Source organism: Amblyomma americanum, chromosome 6, assembly GCF_052857255.1.
Source record: "Amblyomma americanum isolate KBUSLIRL-KWMA chromosome 6, ASM5285725v1, whole genome shotgun sequence".
NCBI classification, from domain to species: Eukaryota; Metazoa; Arthropoda; class Arachnida; order Ixodida; family Ixodidae; genus Amblyomma; species Amblyomma americanum.
This window is the reverse complement of record NC_135502.1, coordinates 24,886,897-24,906,737: the sequence shown is the minus strand read 5'-3', so window position 1 is coordinate 24,906,737 and position 19,841 is coordinate 24,886,897. Positions and strand designations below refer to the sequence as shown.

The window sequence follows — 19,841 nt, the reverse complement described above, 5'->3', positions numbered from 1 at the left end:
CAAAAACATCAGCGCACAGAGTCCAGTGCGCGTAAAAAAAAAGCTCCATTTTTCAAAATTAACCCACAGCCTTCCGCTACCATTTAGGCATGCTTCGTAACTCACAATATTGCTTTGAAACGTAAAAACTAACCAGCAACTAACTACTGTACAGTTGTCTTTAGCCTTTATTACTGTTCTTTGTTTTTTTTCTCAGAAAAATTATTTGCTCATATTTCCCGCGGCTTATTGATAAAAGAAACAGCTTCGTAATGTTCCCCACACGCTCCTCTAATGCCTTTGTGCCTTGAGGGCAATTAAAATATACATAAACTATGCTTTTCGCTTTTTATGTGCAAATTATGATCTTTCATGGTTTGCAAGCTGCTTTCTGAAACTCTGATAGGCTTAGTACATTGCGAAATATTTAATGATGAGGTTTTTTTTTCTTTTTTTACACAGAGACGTAACATAAGTACATCGCCGCCTTTTGTGACGCTTCCATGATATTGACGGGGTTCCGTTTTCTGTTTGACATAGAGGATAACATGTAAACTACTCGTTCGGTTATCGAGACAAAAGTGAAGTTACTCAATAAAATGGATGAGCACTCTTCCATAAGAAAATCGCCTCCGGTCAGGAAGCTGTTCAAGGCCACCCAAGCTTGGTAAATGCAACAAGAACGTTCACCTTCGCAGCAGTATTTCATGTGCAGAGCACCACTATAGAACAAATGATAAGTAGATGAAAGCTTTCAGAGCTCCTGCAGCTTCGCATCCCGGCACACTGTCACGACCGAATACATTGTTAGTACTACAGACATTATCTCCAGATTAATTTTCCCCTATGCAAACGTGGTTCGACGCATGTATAGCGATGAAAACCTAAAAGCAGATGCAATGCAGCACGCTTCATGTTGCAAAGAAAATACCGTTCAAAGCCGCTACGCGGTTAACAACCAGGACGACGGAGTAGTTCAGCTTCAAGTGTGAAATAGTTGCGGCCGAAATCAGCTGTCGGCTCTGGCCGTTCTGGTGAATCAGACAGTAATGTTCCATTCGGATAATTTTCTTACTTTCAGAAAATCTGTAGCCCAAAATATGGCGAAAAGGCAGTTTTTACAGAATTTCTGGCATTTTATTAACCGAAATTGTCTCAATTTTTATTCAGAGTGGCTGAGGTTTCGAACTGCTGCAAAGAAAAAGGCCTGAAATAGGTTTTTTTCCTTTCATTGAGGGTGTTTTTTGTTACAGTATGCAACTTCACTAGTATCCAAATGACAACGGGTGTCTTTATCTCCTACTCTTGCATCTGCAGCCCCCTACAGCTGAGGGTATATGTATATCATGCATTTCGAAACCAATTTACAGCTGCCACATAAGAACTTGCAGTTGCAGGCAAAAGAATATGAATCACGCTTCGGCGGTCAGAGTCTTCTGACGCCTTACATAGCGAAGATAATTACTTATTTAATGGATATGCAAATAAAACTTGCTGTTGCGCTAGCAGATATGACGAGAAAACATTTGTGTTTTTGTTGCGCAAAGCGGTAGGTAGATGAGTTTGAACGCCGAAGCGCGGTCCATATTTTTCTGTCCATGACTGCACACCACAGCATGTTGTGAAAAGAGTGGCTTGTCCTGTAGCTTACATATACAAATACTTCATACGGAAGGACCGAACGCCTGCTGCACTTTCTGACACGTAGTGCTCGCTAAATTTTAAGGAAACAGCCGCGTGTAAAAAAGGTAGTAGTTTGGACGATATACTAGCGTTGGACGCTGTACTTTTGAACTGCGTGCTAGTACAGTTCCTGTAAAATTAATCTTACGGCTGTTGCCGGCACACACCCGGTGAGAACAGAACATTCGCAATGAATCCCTAAAACACAGTATACATGAAAAGTATGAAGTCACGTGCGTGAAATAGCAGGGGCGATTTACGTGAGTTCTACCCCGTAACGAAGCTCTTGGCCCCATCGCCTCTCGTGACACAGCCCTCTCAAGAAAGCAACGAAAAAAAAAGGCAGGAATTGGGGCTTTCTGCTTGCTGGGTTTGTATGAACTATTTCTCTACATGTGACTGAACTGCTTTGTGACGAGTCCTTTTCTTCCTCCCCTATTTCCGGCCTTTTCATCCCAGTGATCCAATAGAAGTTCCCTTCCCTCTAAGGAAGTGCTGCAATGTTCTTTTTGCCATCTGAGTTGACGTGCCTACTTCCTATTTTACTCCTACTTTATGTTTACGCGTCCGGTAAGCAGCAAAAAGTAGCGGAAACGTCTCTTTGAAATCAGAGAAATCGTTTTTTTTCTTTGCCTGCAGGTCTACGGACAGAGTTCTTATTTCGAACTGACTGCTTGAAAAGAAAAAGTCGATATCTTCGGTTCAATCTAGATGACTAAATCACTGCCACTCTCCTTAAAAGGAAAAAAAAAGGAACGGAGGGGGCTGGGGTTGTCGACGCTTTTCCTGGATAGCCAGGTAGCCGAGATGTCTTGACTTCCGGCGAGAAAGTTGTGCCAACACGATGCGCAGCTGACGGACTGAGACAAATTTTATGTAGCAAAGTAAAAGTCGTAATATGTGAACCTAAGAACAAAACGAAACCAGTGTATTTACAGTAGGAAGCAAGTGCTTCGCTTCGATTGAAGGTTCTTCGGAGTGAGTCACTTCGGCAGTGTGCGCAGAAAGAGAAAAAAGCGCAGGCAGGCAGGAGATCTCTGGAGAGCCCTTTACTGTCGTGAGTGTGTTTAGAAATTCGTAAAACTGAGACCTCCCTTTGGTACCTTAATGCTACAGCGGTGTTCATTCTGGGGAATTTTTCGTTTTTCAGAAAATCTGAAAAATAATCTTTGGAGAAAAGAATTCTTACAATGCTTTGGGACATTTTAGGAACCGAGGTTGCCTCACATTTTCAAAATTTCCAGACGTTTCATTGACTCTGAAACAGGGACAAAAGGTCTGAAATAGAGATTTTCGGGGCTATTTGAAGGAATTTAAGGTCACGTTACGGAACATCAAAGCAGCGCAATGCTAGGCAGTTCAACGCCTGACTTTGCGTGGCTCGTGCCGGACAGGCAGAACGTTGCTCTTATGCTCTGTACAACAGCGAAAGAAATTTTTGTAGTATTCTTGTCAGTGGCGTTTTAGTTAAAATATTTAGGAGGGCAGGCCGCTAAAAGAAAGACGACGCTTATATGTCTCCTTCTTCGATACTAGAAACATTTTACCGTACTCTGTACGAATAGGGCGTTCCGGCAATGCTTGTAACACCTATAATTCTCACTGTAACGGCCACCAAAATTATTTTTGCTGTTAAAAATCAGGTACGATTATTCGCCGTCAAAAATCGGCACAAAAATTAAGTCGAAGTTTTCGGCCCTAGCGTAAAAATTCCCGTAGACTGGAGACATCTGGCAGGACGATATATAGCTTCATTAGGGAGGACAATCAAATATTCAAAACTAAACTTTTCTATCGCAACATTCAGGGGATTATCAGAAATATTGCTTTTGATTAGCTGATAAACGAATACGTGCTCCTTGTTTTATGTGAAAAATTAAGCAACGCCTTCAATAATGGATAAATATTACTCTGATTGACCGCCGTTGTTTGAAGGAAATTGTGCGAAGCTAGTAAATCCTGTAAAAATATGTGGCTTCTATACCATCAATATTGTATTGTGCTGCACATTTTCTGACAACATAATCTGATCAACGTGGAAGCTTAGGGGCAGAAAATCGAATTGGTTCACCAGCTTGGCGCTGTATTCAATTACCGTTTTTGTAATAGGTCCTTTTTTCTTTGTCTGAACGCGGAGGTTGCCATATATTCCGACCGGTATACTAAAACGAATATCACGTTTTAAATGGTATAGACGGAAGTGCAAAAATTGTGTTATCTATAAGCTGGGATGCCTAGATGTTTTATGTATTGGAGGTAAAAGGATCCCATTCGCAGGTAAAACGACAGGGTTAAGAAAGTAGGAAATTTTTATCAGTGCGTCGATATGGGCACAACCTCAGCGCAAGTACAAGCCTTTATTCAGAAAAAAAAAACTACTCAGCAGGTCTAGCAAGCCATTGCAGCACTCACTGTTACGCATTCTCAGAAGAAGAATCAAACTAGTATATTGGCTCAAGAAATATGCATATACATTTAGTAAAAAACAAGACGACGTCCCAAAACCGAAATTCACACAGGGGACCACCTCACCTGTAAAAAAACTGCGCAAATAAATGGAGGAGATAATTAAGCTCTGCCTTAAGGGTATGATGCGATAGAGGAATCGGTTAATTCCCATATACACAGAAGGTCATTCTCTACTTTACATTCATAAATTCCTGGGAGTCCTCGTACCCCTCCCGGCGCAGTGGTTAAGCGATGCGCCACTAGCCTTTCGATGGAAGGTGCTCCGAGCGGTTTTTGCACAGCCCAGGTTTCTCCTCCCGAGTGACCAATCATTAGCTTAGCTTCCACCTGCCACGATGGGCAGTTAGCTCACTGTCCGGTGGGCAGGTTGTGATGACGCCGCAAGGTCACGTGACCGAGGTGGCCCACATGACTCCTAGGTTGCTCTGTGGGGGTCACCTGCCAGAGCCATACCGGTGATTTTTCGCTCAAAACGCCGGCAACGCGGAACAGCGCAAAATCTTTACAACTGTCTCATAAAATAATTTTAAACACACATAAAAATACAAGGCGATGTAAACTATAAACAAACGCGATTTGAATAGTAATAAAAAATAGAATTACAGTTTAAAAGTATACACCGTTCAAGTAAGTGCTCCGTATGCTATCGTTAAAAAAGTGTTAACAGGAATGAACAAAAAGACGAAAATTAAATCTGAAGGCATGAATGTTGCTCCACAATACGTGCTAATAATTTCCGCTAATATGTAGTAGAAAAATTGCAAGTGAATTTCACTGTATGTAGTTAACAGCTTTTGTTATAAGAAATTGCTGTGGCTCGAGGAAGCGAGTGCTACTTTGGTGAGAAAACTTGGCACTTTTAATTATTGGAATGGGACGTGTTCCTTTCGCAAACATGTAGATGAGAGTGCTGAAAGAATATTGAGCTATCTGTGAGATTCATAGGATTAGTTGAGAAGCATTAATGGTGCAGGACTGCATCAAAAGTTGTTGAATGTAATAATGCGCATTTCTTAATTCTGCATGTGTTTTAGCGGTGATAAATTTGTTGTAATATGGCCACAGATGGAAGCGTAGTAGAGCGAGTTCACTGTTTGTGAATTAAAATACTGGCGCACGTTATCAGCACTCTCACATCGTATGCCGTTTTTCTTAATTCTAAAGCACTTTACATGCATGTGGAATATTAGGTGACAGTCAAGTTCTATTGCAAGAAATATCCCGTGATCAGAAGGAATAAGTACCTTAGATTCGAGAGAAATGGACGGATAATCAAGAAATATATTTTGCGGAGATGAGAATATGACACAGCTAGATTTAGAGGCATAAATGTCAAGCATGTTGTCTCGACACCAGCTTAGTAATTGTCATTCTAGAAAAAACAGCGCACACAGGACAGGGAACAAGGGAAGAACCGACGACACGAGCGCTCGTGTCGTCGGTTCTTCCCTTGGTCCCTGTTTTTTCTAGAATGACTACCTACCAACTCGCCCAGTCTTCCGCATTAGTAAATGTGTAGCATCGTTATTCAGTTTATATGCTACGGAATATGTACGTTTCTCCTATGCTGCTATGGGGGCACCATCATAGTATAATATACAAAAGGAAATGTAAGGCATGAGGACAAATCATTAATGGATATTAGGTAGATAACTGGTGAAAGAATGGAACCCTTAGCGAGGTCAATGCTATTAGACGAGTTCAGAATAAGTGCCAGAGATGCAATGTGCTTAGACTCAGTCACGTAAATAGCTGAGAATAAATTTTAATACAGGATGATGCATCTCAATGGCGTCTAATCTGACAAAGTCTGTGTAAAAAACAACAACCGAGAGAAAAGGATAAGGCCTAAGTTGTGAATAAGCGAATATACGTACATATTTCACTGATACCATTTGCAAATGATCTCTCCAGTGATACTTCAATTTGATGTAACCAACAAATACTTATTTATCCAGCACCAGCTTTAACTTCAGCACATATCAGTCAGAAAAGGGGGAAAAAAGAATTATTCGGTGTGCGCGCACTGTTACGTACATTATGCAAATGACAGTCTCATTGTAGAAAAATTCTCATAGGTAATGTGATTTTAACCCTCATCATAAAAACATAATGTACTCATTGTACAGACCAGTGAAATTGATCGGGCAGCCAGCTTGCCACTTAATCCTTTGATCGATCGATCGATCGATTGACGAATCCATCACTCGGTTAATCCCCTGAGTGCGGTTTCAGCAGAGATACTTGTTTCATTCATAAGTGTTCATAAATGTACAGTGGTGCAAAAGGAGGAGAGACCAACCATCCAGAGGCATTCCCTGCCTGCAATAACTGTTGAAAGCGCTGCACTAGGAAGAATTTGGTACAGGAGCCCCACGTGGATACCTGACCAAACTTTTCTTTATTAATAAAACTGCCTTTCTAACTGCGTAGGAAGAATAATCACAGCTAATGCTTAGTGACTGCAACAATCGCAACAGGCTTGAAAATTTTGCGAGGATAACTGAGGCAACGATTTAGGTTCACAGTGTGGCGATAGCACAGCACTTTACGATAGGTAGTAAGGCGTTGGATGTCGTGAGCAAATACATTAATTCAGGCTGAACAAGGAGGCAAGACGCGGATCACGACAGCGTAATTAGTGAGGACTTATAATGTTGTCGGAGTGCACTCTGTAGTAACTTGTACCCTGTATCTGGTCGGAAGCTCACATATTCAGCAAACATAAAGCATATAGCTAATATATTCTGCCAGTACTCAACGAAACAGAACGAAATTGAAGACAAAAAGAAATAACCTCGAAATGAAACTAAAACCACCCGAACCAGTGGTACAACTACAGGATTACGTCAGAGTGTGAACTAGACGAGCAGCTGCATGGGCAGTGCAGTTGGCGGCACAAGCGTTCATATAGAGAGGGCTAAAAATTGTCGCTATCGATTGGCGCAGCTGGCGCAAGACAAGGGCGATTGGGTATCACCATGTAGCAGGGGAGACTGAAAAAGGGGGGGGGGGGGGGGGGGGGGGGGGGGGCTTGTCGAGCAGTGAAAGGCTATACTTCGTGATAATAATGAAAATGGTGTGGACGTCACATGAAAAAGGAGTTCACGGCTATGATAGGAGAATGGGAAAGTAGTGCATAACAAACTTCGCAGTAGAGTGCGTGCAGGTAGTTTGGGGATACGAAGCGCCTATATGGTGTCAAACAAAGCTCACTTACCGGGAAAGTCAGTCATGCACTGGTCGCCGTAGTCGGGGTTGAAGAACATGGCACAGTCTGCAAAAAATAAAAAAAAATAAAAATGATTGCTGCTCCTGTGTGCGTGCGCGCGCGTCACTTGCAATATATCAGTCATAGTATTCGGGTTTCATGACCGGAGGGAAAGCTTCAGCCATTTCTTAAGCAGCTAGGGTATATGGCTCAGCCATAAAAAAAGAGTAGAGAAGAAATGCAATTTGTGTGTCGACATTCTGCTGTTGCTTTGAGACACGTTGCGAAAGAGTTGCGCCACGTTTTTTCGTTCATTCAATCATGAACACGGGAGACAAAGAAGTGAATATCGACGAAAAACGAGACACAGAAGAGCGAAAGAAAGGAAGAGTATTTTGTCATCGTAAGCTACCATTTTTACCTGCACGTGCAGCGTACAGATTACCAACGAATTAAAAGTGAAAGAAAAAAATGATGAAAAAGGGAGTATAAGGGCCACTATATTTACACACGTGCGCCCAACGTTAGCGCACGGCGAACATGCAGACCTCTATGAAAGAATGAATAGATGCAGCAGAATCATTTTTACAGAACGAAAAGAAATTTGCATCAGAAGTGCGGGGCTATGGACCACTCTCCACAGGAACAATGACCTCATTAATTGCCTTCGAGGTCGTAGTGTAGACCGCCAGATGTTTGAATGAACTGACAAAAAAACGATATGAAGAATATTGAAAAGAGTAATAATTATTCTTTTGCATTCGATGAATAAGTATCCAATTAACAATGAACAATTGTTTCAAGAATGATGACGTCGTTCTCTCTAGAACGACGGGCCCCGCCGCTCGAATGCACAGGAAGGGTAGGGAAATTACGAACTCAGAATAGTCTTTTTTATTTATTGGGTTTTTTATTCGCTTCGAAATTCGGCAGGCCAAATTTTCTGGCCATGCAGGAGGTGCAATACGCAGGATGCAATTGCACAAAAGGCGCGAAGGGTTTTAACGACGTCACAAGTAATACAACAAGATAATACAACCCTCAGTCAATCAATAATCTGCTGTTCAAGAGAGTTAAAAAGCGAAAATAATAGAAAATGGACCGCGGAAAAGAGTTCTTGTCAAAAACGGCTGGCGGAGAAAAAACTACAGGATTGCACTTAAGTCTGCCTAGGAGCGCAAATGCGAAAGCTTTTCCCTGTATTCTTCCTCCCTTCATTTTTCATTTTCTGCTTTTCTTGTAAAGTTGTTTCTTTATTTTTTATATATTTGTATATTTTGTTCCTTTGTATTTTATTTATTTATTTTTACTTTTGTTTTTACTATTTACAATTCTGGTATCTTTATTTCATTACATATATTTTGCTTAAGAACTGTTGCTTAATTAACTATTACATCTTTGTTTTACTTACCAAACTACTTATGATTGACAGTTAGTGCGGACAACTTCCCTCTACAACTTCCGTCCACGCCACTTATGAGCAGAGTAAGGCTTTCCCCTTAAAATTGCGCTTGAATGCTTCATTCCTTGGAAAAATGGGCCCTAACACCAGACCTCCTGGCTGATGTGTATGTCTTCAGCCTGTTTAAAAATTTTGGGTTTACGCATGTCTAGTTTACGTCATAAAGGTTGTTCATCGGGATATAACAGGCTTTCATTAGTGCTGTGGATGAATTTAATCTTCAATCTTTGTTACAAATAAACCTCAACGCTTTCGGTTGCACCATCTCGAGCTGGTAGATGTATTTTTGAGCGTAGCGATCCCATAAAACCGAAGTATAATCAAACTTGAATATGCTAAATATCTTTATACAACACGTTTTAGCTTACTGGCAGCACATCTCAGCTTAGGTTTAATATAGCTCAGCTTGGAAAATGCTGAAGAACGAATGTCTGGGATAATTGCGGTATATGTCATGTTTAACCCTTAAATATTTATGATGTGCAACCTCCGCAAAATAATGATTTTGTATGTATTGAGAAAAGTGAATAAAAAGTTTATTTCAAAATATTCGTAAACGGACGATTTTTTCTAGGTTTAATTCTATATTTCATTCTACCCGTTCGTGATGAACAGCGAAGAGCAAATATTGAAAAATGTCGTGAACAGTTTGCACGTTTAAGCTCTTAGAAAAACTGCGCTCATTTTCAAACATTCTAAAAGACATGCTCTGAAACTATACGCAACAAATGGATGACATAAATTTAAAAAAAAATTGTCCTAAGATGGTCCCCTGAGACACAGTTGACGCGACAGGAAGCGGTTTGTATTTGCAGCCATTATCATTGCCGCACTGCAGTGTGCCTTGCGGCTAAAGTAGGCATTCATCAAACTAACAAGTTAACCAGAGACGCTAAGGCATTGGAGTTTGCATATTAGTTTGGAGCAGTGTACTGTGTCACGCGCCTTGGGGAAATAATAAATGGGTGCTTCAACCTATCCTCACTTTTAACCAGAACTATAATTTCATGATTTGTTATAACTGAGTTATGGGGACATTCCCTCTCAGAAGTCATGTTCAGCAGGTTACAGCATGAAATGACTTATTTTCAGCTAGATAGGATTTAAGGCAACCATCAACTACATGTTGAAGGTACGAGTACATTGAAGAGGAAAATTTTATTAGTATTGCTCTGTAATTACAAATAGCTTGTCTCCTATCTTATAAATTAGTACTACACAATCTAGCGTGTGTACCGTCGGTATCTTTTCGCTTCACCTTGTGTTTTTTTTTGCGCTAGTAACATTGTTTCAGCCAGTGACACAAGCTACTCACGTCACACGAAGTTAAAGTAACTTCAAGAATATTTGTTAAGAAACCGAATAAATCTGCTGCAAACCATTTCAGGAAAGCAATTAAGAGCCAATTTTTCTCTCCATAGCATACTTTGGTTTCCCTGATACCCTTGTTACATGCCGTCTTCACAGTGCTGTCTCACAAGGCAGACTTATCTTCTGTCAGAATCATATAAATTAAAAGCAATAACAAAAAGATGACTTGCAAAAAAAATTGCTGACGTTCAAACGCAAATTCGTTCGCATTTCTCTAATGCAGCAGACTGCAGTTTTGTACAATTCAGAAAGACACTTGAAGAACGTGATGGCAAATGTTGCAGCAGCGGCCGAATGCTATAAAGTACTGAGAAATCTTGTTGCTATTCTTGTGCCGGCGCTTGATCGAATCTCACTCGAGGCGACCACTGTGGCAAAACTTTTTTTCTTGCGGCCTGGTTATGTGAAGTAAGTGTCCAGAATGTCTTGAGGAGGTTCGGCATGAACTGTTCGCTTAGGTTCGGGGGATGAATGCGTGAGTTTGCCGTAAGCACTAAATTCCTAAAATACCGAATGATTAAGGCGAACTCTTATCTCTGTGTTATCACTGAAGCCAAAGTATACTCCCAAAGGGCGGAGCAACCCACTGGGGGAGTTGAAGGTTTCCACACAAATGCACAAATTTAGCGAGAAAATGAAGTGAATTTGAGATGAGCGAAGAAATAAGGAAGAAGTGAAACTCAGAAATGAGAGGTCCGAGACTCGTATAGCGAAAGCAACCACTGAGCTTTCTAATTTTCAGTGCGAGAGCATTATATGTCCCATCATCAGAAAAGCTGGCGCCTGTCGTCTGTGGCACAAAATTCTGATGATGCGGTATGCCGGTGTACTATGACACATGTGAACATGTTTAGTCATGAAAGATGAAACGTAACGTACTATCACCTATGAAAGTCATCACACACTCATTCCACAAAGTATCATGACTAATCACTTTACAAGTAACATATTTTAAGGTGCATAGAGTTTGCGTGAAGTATGCATAGTCATACCTCGTAGCCGTGGCCATTTGGCAGAGTAGCATGACTAAGCACATTAATGGTTTCGCATTCTCACACGTAAGCAGTCTTAAATGTGTCTGCCTAATTTTCATGCTTCCGCAGAAATTTCTATGCGGTTTGAAACCGGGGGCAAAGTACGGTCTTTCCACACGGATTGCTCAAGTTTACACGTTTCGAATGACTCAAAGCAAAAAAGCGTTTGCATAAGCACCAACATTCTAAGAAAAAAGGTCAGTTTGAATAAAGTCCAATTAGCCAGCATGATGACACAAAAACATCACACTTTAACATTTGCACAACAGCGGCCGTGACCACGTGCGCTTTCGAAATTACGTCGACGTCAATTCGTTTCCACGAACTTCTTGAACGGAACACCATTTCGAACGTGTTTCAAAGTAAGTGTTGCACCACTAGTACAACCCACGCTGTATTTTCTTTAAATGATTAACCCTTGGGGGCATATTTTCCACGCCATTTCAGCGTGGGCGTCAGCGGCAGCTCTTTTAAGCCTTCGTAGTAGTTTCGCGCAATGCCGCGCCTAGCAATGTGTGTCTATTCTCTCTCCAAGGCAGATCTCGGCGCGGAGGGCAGTTTTAGTGAAGGCGGACTGCAAGAGGTCTGCGTGCTGTGCGGTGTCAGTGGATAATGTTAAATAACTCCTTGGGATCTAAATTTACCTGGCGCCCATCCCTACAGGGCCTATTTCTTTTCACTCCATTATTTATCCTTCTCTCCATCGCAATTCAGATGTCCATCGAGAAGTGAGACAGTTACTGCGACCTTCCATTCCTCCAAAACTATTTTCACCAGCTTTTTCCATGCCAACCACGTAGTGGCACTCTTAGCAATGGTTCATTATTGCCTCTAGACTTCACCACATACATCGGGATTACTAAGCTCAGTCTCTGCTGAACAAAGACCTTTCCCTCCGGGGATTCCACCTAGGACCAACCTGCTCTTACCAGGAATATTCCATCCCCGGAAATTTTATATCCTTGTCTTTCACACTGATCGAATGCTTCCTCCAGTTACGTTTCTGTTTTCCTTCTCTTGATATCAACTCTGCTAGCAACCGATATCAATCTTTTATCAATTATTAGCAATACACTTCTCCCCCAACTTCACTGCTTTCTCTTGAGTCACTCTAAGACGTTTTTTTTCTTTTCGTAATGCGCGTTTATTGGCAAGAATTGTTCTGCCTGTCTCAAAGCGACAATTACATTCATTTTGTTTCCACAGATCGCATCAATACAGGGGCGTCCTCTGCGAAGATTCGCAGCATTACTCCCATCTCAAAGAAGCATCGACCCGATGCATTAAAACAAACAATGCGACTAGCAACAAATAAAAAGAATCGTGCGAAAATAAGCACAGAATGTGGAAATGCAGCGTCCTTTAGCGTGCGTAATAGGGCTTGAGACGAACGACGTGGAGAACTTCTGGTCGTACGCGGCGCCACTGAGATGCAGTCATTGCGTCAGGGAGGACTTCATAATCCAGTTCACCTAGCAGATGAACAACCTTGTACGGGCCGAAATAGCGGCGCAAAATCTTTTCACTCAATCCACGGCGGCGAATGGGTGTCCAAACCCAGACTTGGTCTCCTGGCTTGTATTCCGCGTTGCGTCTTCGTAGGTTGTAGCGTCTGGCGTCGGTCTGCTGCTGGTCTTTGATCCGTAATCGGGCAATCCTTCCAGCTTCTTCCGCGCGTTGAAGGTAGGCGGCGACGTCGACGTTCTCTTCTTCGATAACGTTGGGCAGCATGGCGTCTAGCGTGGTCATGGCCTCCCTGCCATGGACGAGCCTAAAAGGCGTCATTTGGGTGTTCTCCTGTACGGCGGTGTTGTAGGCGAAGACGACGTAAGGCAGGATGACGTCCCAGGTCTTGTGTTCGGCATCGACATACATAGCGAGCATATCAGCGACGGTTTTGTTCAAGCGCTCGGTCAGTCAGTTGGTCTGCGGATGGTATGCAGTTGCCCTGCTGTGGCTGGTTTGGCTGTAACGCAATACGGCTTGCGTTAGTTCTGCCATGAATGCTGTTCCTCAGTCCGTGATGAGCACATCGGAGGCGCCGTGTCGCAGAAGAATGCACTCCACGAAAAATTTAGCGACTTCTGCTGCTGTTTCGTTCGGTAGGGTATTTGCCTCGACGTTGCGGGTCTGGTAGTCAGTAGCTATGATGATCCACTTAATTCCAGACGTTGATTTTGGGAAAGGGCCATGCAAGTCCATGCCAATCTGCTGAAAGGGTCTTGAGGGAGGTTCAATGGGGTTCAGAAATCCTGCTGGTCGTGTGGGAGGAGTCTTTCGTCGCTGACAATCTCGGCATGTTTTCACATAGTGTGCGACATCGGCAGACAGTCGGGGCCAGTAATACTTGTCTTGAATGCGGCGGAGGGTGCGAGTAAACCCGAGATGTCCAGCTGTCGGCTCGTCGTGTGAAGCCTGTAGAACTTCTTCGCGGAGACAAGTAGGTACAACAAGGAGGTAGGCTGTTTTGTTCGCTGTAAAGTTCTTCTTCACAAGGACCTCATTCTGCACACAGAAAGAAGACAGTCCTCGCTTGAATGAAGCGGGGGGTGAAGAAACCTTGCCTTCCAGGTACTCGATGAGGCCTTTTAGGTTGGGGTCTGAGCGTTGCTGCTGAGCAAAAGAGCTTGCGCTGATGGGTCCCAGGAAGGCGTCCTCATCGTCGTCCAGCGGCGGTGCATCTACAGGGGCTCGTGAGAGGCAATCGGCGTCAGTGTGCTTGCGTCCGGACTTGTAAACGACGGTGACGTCAAACTCCTGGAGACGCAGACTCCATCGAGCGAGTCGGCCAGAGGGATCCTTCACATTGGCAAGCCAGCAGAGCGCGTGGTGGTCGCTGACCACCTTGAACGGCCGTCCGTAGAGGTAGGGGCGGAATTTCGACGTAGCCCAGATGATGGCAAGGCACTCCTTCTCAGTGGTCGAATATTTAGCCTCGGCCTTAGAAAGGGAACGGCTAGCGTATGCGATGACCTTCTCCAGCCCGTCACTTTTTTGAACGAGAACGGCGCCTAGTCCCACGCTGCTAGCGTAGTGTTGGAGATGAGGGGTCCTTGAGTGAGCTGACTCTTTCAGCTCCGCAGGTCCCTTCTCCGAATGACGTTGTCGTACTTGGTTATGAAGGAAACTGTACAGGTGGTTTATTTTACATTATTTACAAGATTTAGGAACCCATTGGAGGGTGTTGGGGGAAGGTCGCAGGATCTGAGAAGATCTGAGGATGATCGAGGATTTCTTCTCATGGTACTCGTCGTCCGATTTAAAAAGGGTCCGGTCCCTAGGATTCCCCAGGTTCGAGAAGGTCTTCGCCAGGTTGGGCGTGGCCTAACTTGCGCTGTCGTACACACACACACTACTTCACATAGGGACACGCCCCCGTCACATGCCTCGCCGGAGAGAGAGGGTGCCGCTGGACAATCGGCCCCTTTAGAGAGAGCGTTGTCTTCGCGTCCGAACGACAGTTCTCACGCTGTCAAGCCGGACACGTCTTCCGGGAAGTCCGAATGCGCGAGGCGCCGGCGAGCAGGCACAGTTGTAGGGGTGAGCCATCCCTGCTCGGTTTTGGCGGTCGCTAACTGCCTCCGTACGGCACGGTCGATCTTCCGGGAACAATGATGTTTACAAACGACAGCAGAGTCGTCTGTCTCGAATCCAATAAACCAAGCGGGGACCGGCCGTGGGTACCGAGATGCCTATCGCCATGCAGGGACCCCGGCTGCAGGCGTCCCGGGCCGACTACGCAGCTGAACAAGACGGGCTGTCGCCAGAAACCTTACAGTAGGTATAACTTCGGTATCGGCGTCTTCATCAAAATGCGCGAGGATCGGTGGGGACTGTAAGCGACGCTGAAGTTCTTTGAAGGCTTCTGCTTGCGGCACTTCCTATTTAAATAGCACGTCTGCCTTCGTCAGTTGAGTCAGTGGCTCGGCGATGAGCGAAATGATTTTCACAAATCATCAGTAATATGCGCACTGCCCGTGGAACCTGCGCACTGCTTTCTTATCGGTCGGCGGTGGAAACTGTTCACTAGCAGCTGTTTTCTGCGGGTCTGGGCGTACTCTCTCCTCGCTAACGATGTGGCGTAGAAATAGCAGCTCTTCATAGTCAAAGTGGCACTTCCATGCTTTCAAGGTTAGGCCAGGCGACTTGATCGCGTCTAGTACTGTTCAAAGTCTTTTAAGGTGGTCTTCAAAGTTCGAAGCGAAGACAACGATGTGATATAAACATGCCAGGCAAATTTGCCACTTCAGGTCTGCCAGCACTGTATCCATTAGTCTCTGAAACGTCGCTAATGCGGAAAAAAGACCAAATGGCATCACCATGAACTCGAAGAGCCCATCCGGAGTGACGAATGCCGCCTTCTTGCGATCTCCTTCATCGACCTCAATTTGCCAGTAGCCGCTCTTGAGGTCCATCCATGAAAAATACTCGGCGCTGCAGAGCCGGTACAGTGTGTCGTCGATGCGGGGGATGGGGTAGACGTCCTTCTTTGTTATGTTGTTCAAGCGGCGGTAATCAACGCAGAATCGAAGTGCGCCGTCTTTCTTTCTCACTAGAACAACCGGTACCGCCCATGGGCTGTTTGATGGCTTGATAACGTCGTCGCAAAGAATGTATTCCACTTGGTTTCAGATGGCTTGTCGTTCTCGCGGCGACACACGGTAGGGGCTTTGACAGAGAGGTCGGACGTGCTGGTAGGTTATAATGCGATGCTTGGCAATTGGCGTTTGTCGGACCTTGGGCGATGCGAAAACATTCGCTGTAGCTTCGAAGCAGATTGCGGATCTGGTCCTATCTGTTCCGGGGCAGGGCTGGGTTGATGTCGAAAGTGGGGAGTTCTCTTGGTCAGGCGAATCATCTGCGGATGGGTCGGAGAGGGCGATGGAGTCCCGTACGTCAAATATTTCGTCGAAGAAAGCAATCGCCGTTCCTCTGTTAATGTGCAGGTACTCTTCGCAGAAGTTAGTCAGCAGTACTTCGGCCTGGCGATTGCGGAAATGTTCGATGCCCCTTGCGATACTTATTCCTCGGTCTAGAAGCACCTGCATGCTCCCCTCGTTGATGCCTTCAGCGTTAATGGCTTTCGTGGCGCCTGCGGTGACGATAACGCTTGATCGAGGTGGGACGCTCACTTCTTCCAGGACACTCAGGGGAACGTGATTTTTCAGTGTTCTCAGCGAAGGAATGTCCTCGTTCGTCGAAAGCGTGATCATCTTGGATCGCAGGTCGATGATCGCCTGATGCTCACTAAGGAAATCCATGACCAAGATCACATCGCGGGAGCATTGTGGTAGCACAACAAATGTCGCAGGATAGGTATGTCATTTGACAGTCACTCGCGCTGTGCATCGTCCTGATGGCGTAATGAGGTGGCCCCTGCGGTGCGAACTTGTGGGCCGTCCCAAGCCGTCGTGACTTTTCTCAGCTGCAGAGCGAAAGTTCCATTCATCACCGAGTAATCGGCTCCTGTGTCGACTAGAGCGGTAACTTTCCGGCCGTCGATAGTCACTTCTAAGTCGGATGTCCTGGCTCTTGCATTGCATGTCGCTCTCGGCGTCGGGTCACGGCTTCGTCGCGTATGCGAGTCGGGGGTGGGGCATGTGGTCGAAGCTTTTCTGGGTGGTGGCGTCGTTTCGCAAGCAGTTCGCGTCGTGGTCGGGGTTGTCATTTTGTGCGGCGTCGGTGCAGCGAGTGTAGGTTCTTCATGCGGCGTCGCGGGTGCAGCGTCTTCATGGGGCGTGGTCGGTGGAGGATCTTCGGCGTTTCGTTCATGAGCAACCTCACCTCCAGAGGTTGCTGTCTTTAGTTTCCCCTACGGGTGCTGGGAGACCTTCCTCGTACCGCGGCTGCGTCGCTGCGGCGTGGCTACGCAAAGCGCGAGGTTGACAGTGATGGTGAGCGCGAAAGGCGGTTCGATGTGTACTCCTCTCGACGCAGGTACTCGTCGATTTCCTGCGGATGCTGGCCGAAGCGTGGTCGTGGGGCGTCAACGGCAAATCCCCGAAGACCGATACGTCGGTACGGGCAGTGACAAACAATATGGCCGGCCTCACCGCAATGAAAGCACAACGGTCGGTTGTCGGAAGTCCTCCAGGCGTCGCATTTTCTGGGGCTTGAGCGTCGTTCTGAAACAAGTGGCTCATCTCAGAGAGGACGTAGGGGTTGTCGTTGGAGCTGAGGAGTCCTTTCTGCAGTGGCGTAGGTCATGGCCTAGGGTTCTGTGGCCGCCGGTGTGCCAAGTGCCTTTTGCACTTCTTCCCGCACCATACCCACGAGAGTCGCTGCTTATGGCTGTGCGGAGGATGGCAGCAGTCGTCGTACCTCCTCGCGGACGATTTCGCGGATAACTTTCCGCAAGCTGTCGCTGGCGGTGGCCGTCGTGTCCGGACGGATTACACAGACAGATGAAGGGCGGTTGTAATGCCGAGCCCGGACGTCGAGGGTCTTCTCGATCGTGCAGGCTTCTTGCATGAATTCGTCGACTTTTTTTGGCAGCTGGCGGACGAGGCTGCCAAAGAGTTGTTCTTTTACGCCGCGCATTAAAGCCTGAAATTTATTTTCCTCGGTCATCTCGGGGTCGGCGCTGCGAAATAGGCGCTTCATCTCTTCGACGTAACCACGGACGGGCTCATTCGACAGCTGAATCCTGGACTCGAGGAGTCGTTCGGCTCTTTCCTCACGACACTGGTGAATACCTTCAATAGTTCCCTCTGGAATAGCTCCCATGTATTTAGGGACGAATCATGGTTTTCGTACCACGTGCGTGTGGACACCTCCAATGAGAAAAATACATGTCCAATATTTGCCGCATCACCCCACTTGCTGAATGAGGCCACGCGCTCAAATTGGTCGAACCATTCTTCGGGTCTTTGCCTAGGGATTCATTGAAAGTTAGCGGCACCCGCGGCTGCTGCAGTATGATCGTTGCCGACATCTTCGGCGAGGTTGCGGTGCTCGTAGCGGCGTTCTTTCGCTGTCTGTTGCGGTCCGGCAGGGTCCCGAACTCAGGCTCCTCACCCTGGAGACGTCGGCTGGCTCGCTGAGCTGCTGGCTCGTCCTCGAGTGCGAAGCGCTAAGGGCTGGCGTCACTACTTGAACGAGGCGTCCGGAACATGGAAGGTGTCCAGCACCTCCACCAGATGTCACGTAGTGGTGACGGCAGTCGAAGGAGCGATGAAGACGGACAAAAGTTATTCTAAAAGAAAACTGTTTATTGGGGCTGACTCGCGCCCTCAATGGACTGAATCACTCGGCGGCGGCGAAGCGACAAGCGTGCTCGGCGGTCGTCGAACAGAATGTCCGCCGCTCTCGGCCGTGCTCAATTTAAAGCTGATAGCGAACGTTCGAGATAAAGCGTGCAGGGTTACTAGAACATTCTGGAACAACGTAGAATCAGCTTCGCCTGGATACGATCAATCGAGATAAATCTGGTCGTGTCTTGCGTCGCAAACAAAGCGAAAAAGCGGCTTGGCGGCTGATTTGAAGAATGAACAAACACTGCGAAGATTCGCGGCAATATGACCTCCATTCCACTGTTAAATGATAAAGCGAACCTAAGATAACATTCCCCCGTCCACTAAAAGCAAATGATCAGTGGCCTTCGAAGGACATAATTTTGGCATTAAAAAGACACATCAATTGAGATGTACGCCTGTTGAGTGATACATTGAGAACCCTTGATTTGCGTTGCGAATCACCTTGGCCGCCGAAATTGCTGCACGGGTTTTTGCCTCCCTCTATCGTCATGACTAGTTTATTCCGTCTGCACGACGCTGGCGGTGCGGACAGCTAAGGTAGCGCTCACGAACAATAGGACAGACAGACGGACAGACAGACAGCACACGTGGGCGCCCTTTGAGTACTTTATATGTACTACATACTAACTAGCCCGGGCACGCACTTAACCAAAAGCATCTGCTCAAAATGTACGTCTCAATAATTAATCATTGAATCTCATTTTCATTTCAAAGCTCGACGTTCCTTCTTGTTCGTAATTAACAATTTTTCCAACTTTCAGTCACCGGCCAAGAGGGACCCAGATCCGCACACTACGATTAGAGAAATATTGATAAAGGAGGTGGGGGTACCACGCTTTTCTAGAGGTCAAAGGTCACTTGTCGAAATAGTTTCGCTTTGCAGAGAAACTTTAAGTGAGTGTGACAAAGCGCCGACCGTCAGCCAGATAGTTCCGACTTCCTTAATCGCACGGACCGGCATGAAGGCAGGCTGACAGGCGGACATGCTGCATCCTCACACGGGAGCGCGTAGTATCTTTCTGCTGTCCCGAAATACTTTTTTTCTCGTGACGTAGGCAAAATGCGGAGAGTGAAGCCGCACGGCAAAGATAAGCAGAAGTTTCGCTTCGTTCTGTTTCCATTTTCGGATCTATGGCGGCTTTTTTGCCTCGCGAACAGTCGGCTATGCATCGTCAACAATGAAGCTCGACGCGGGCATATTCCGCGGAAAATCTGCTTTTCTTTTCGCAGCGCGCACCCTCGCTTTGAAGACAAACCGTGAAACGCTTCAAAGAAAGCAAATAACGACGGAGCATTGCTTTATACTCGCAAATGCAGGCTGTGCTTGCTCCCACGTGCAAAGACATACAGGTTGCCGGAGGAACCTCATTTCAGCG

General features: G+C 45.8%; 1 protein-coding gene across 5 annotated transcripts in view; it reads right to left on the bottom strand.

Moving 5' to 3' along the window:
- LOC144136458 (protein turtle homolog B-like) overlaps positions 1-19,841 on the bottom strand; it is a 356,448-nt gene that overhangs the window by 120,313 nt on the left and 216,294 nt on the right. For all 5 annotated transcript variants that reach the window (XM_077668793.1, XM_077668797.1, XM_077668795.1 and 2 more), the window contains exon 4: positions 7,352-7,408. The gene's annotated coding sequence lies outside the window, so the exon portion shown is untranslated. The remainder of the gene's footprint in view (positions 1-7,351; positions 7,409-19,841) is intronic.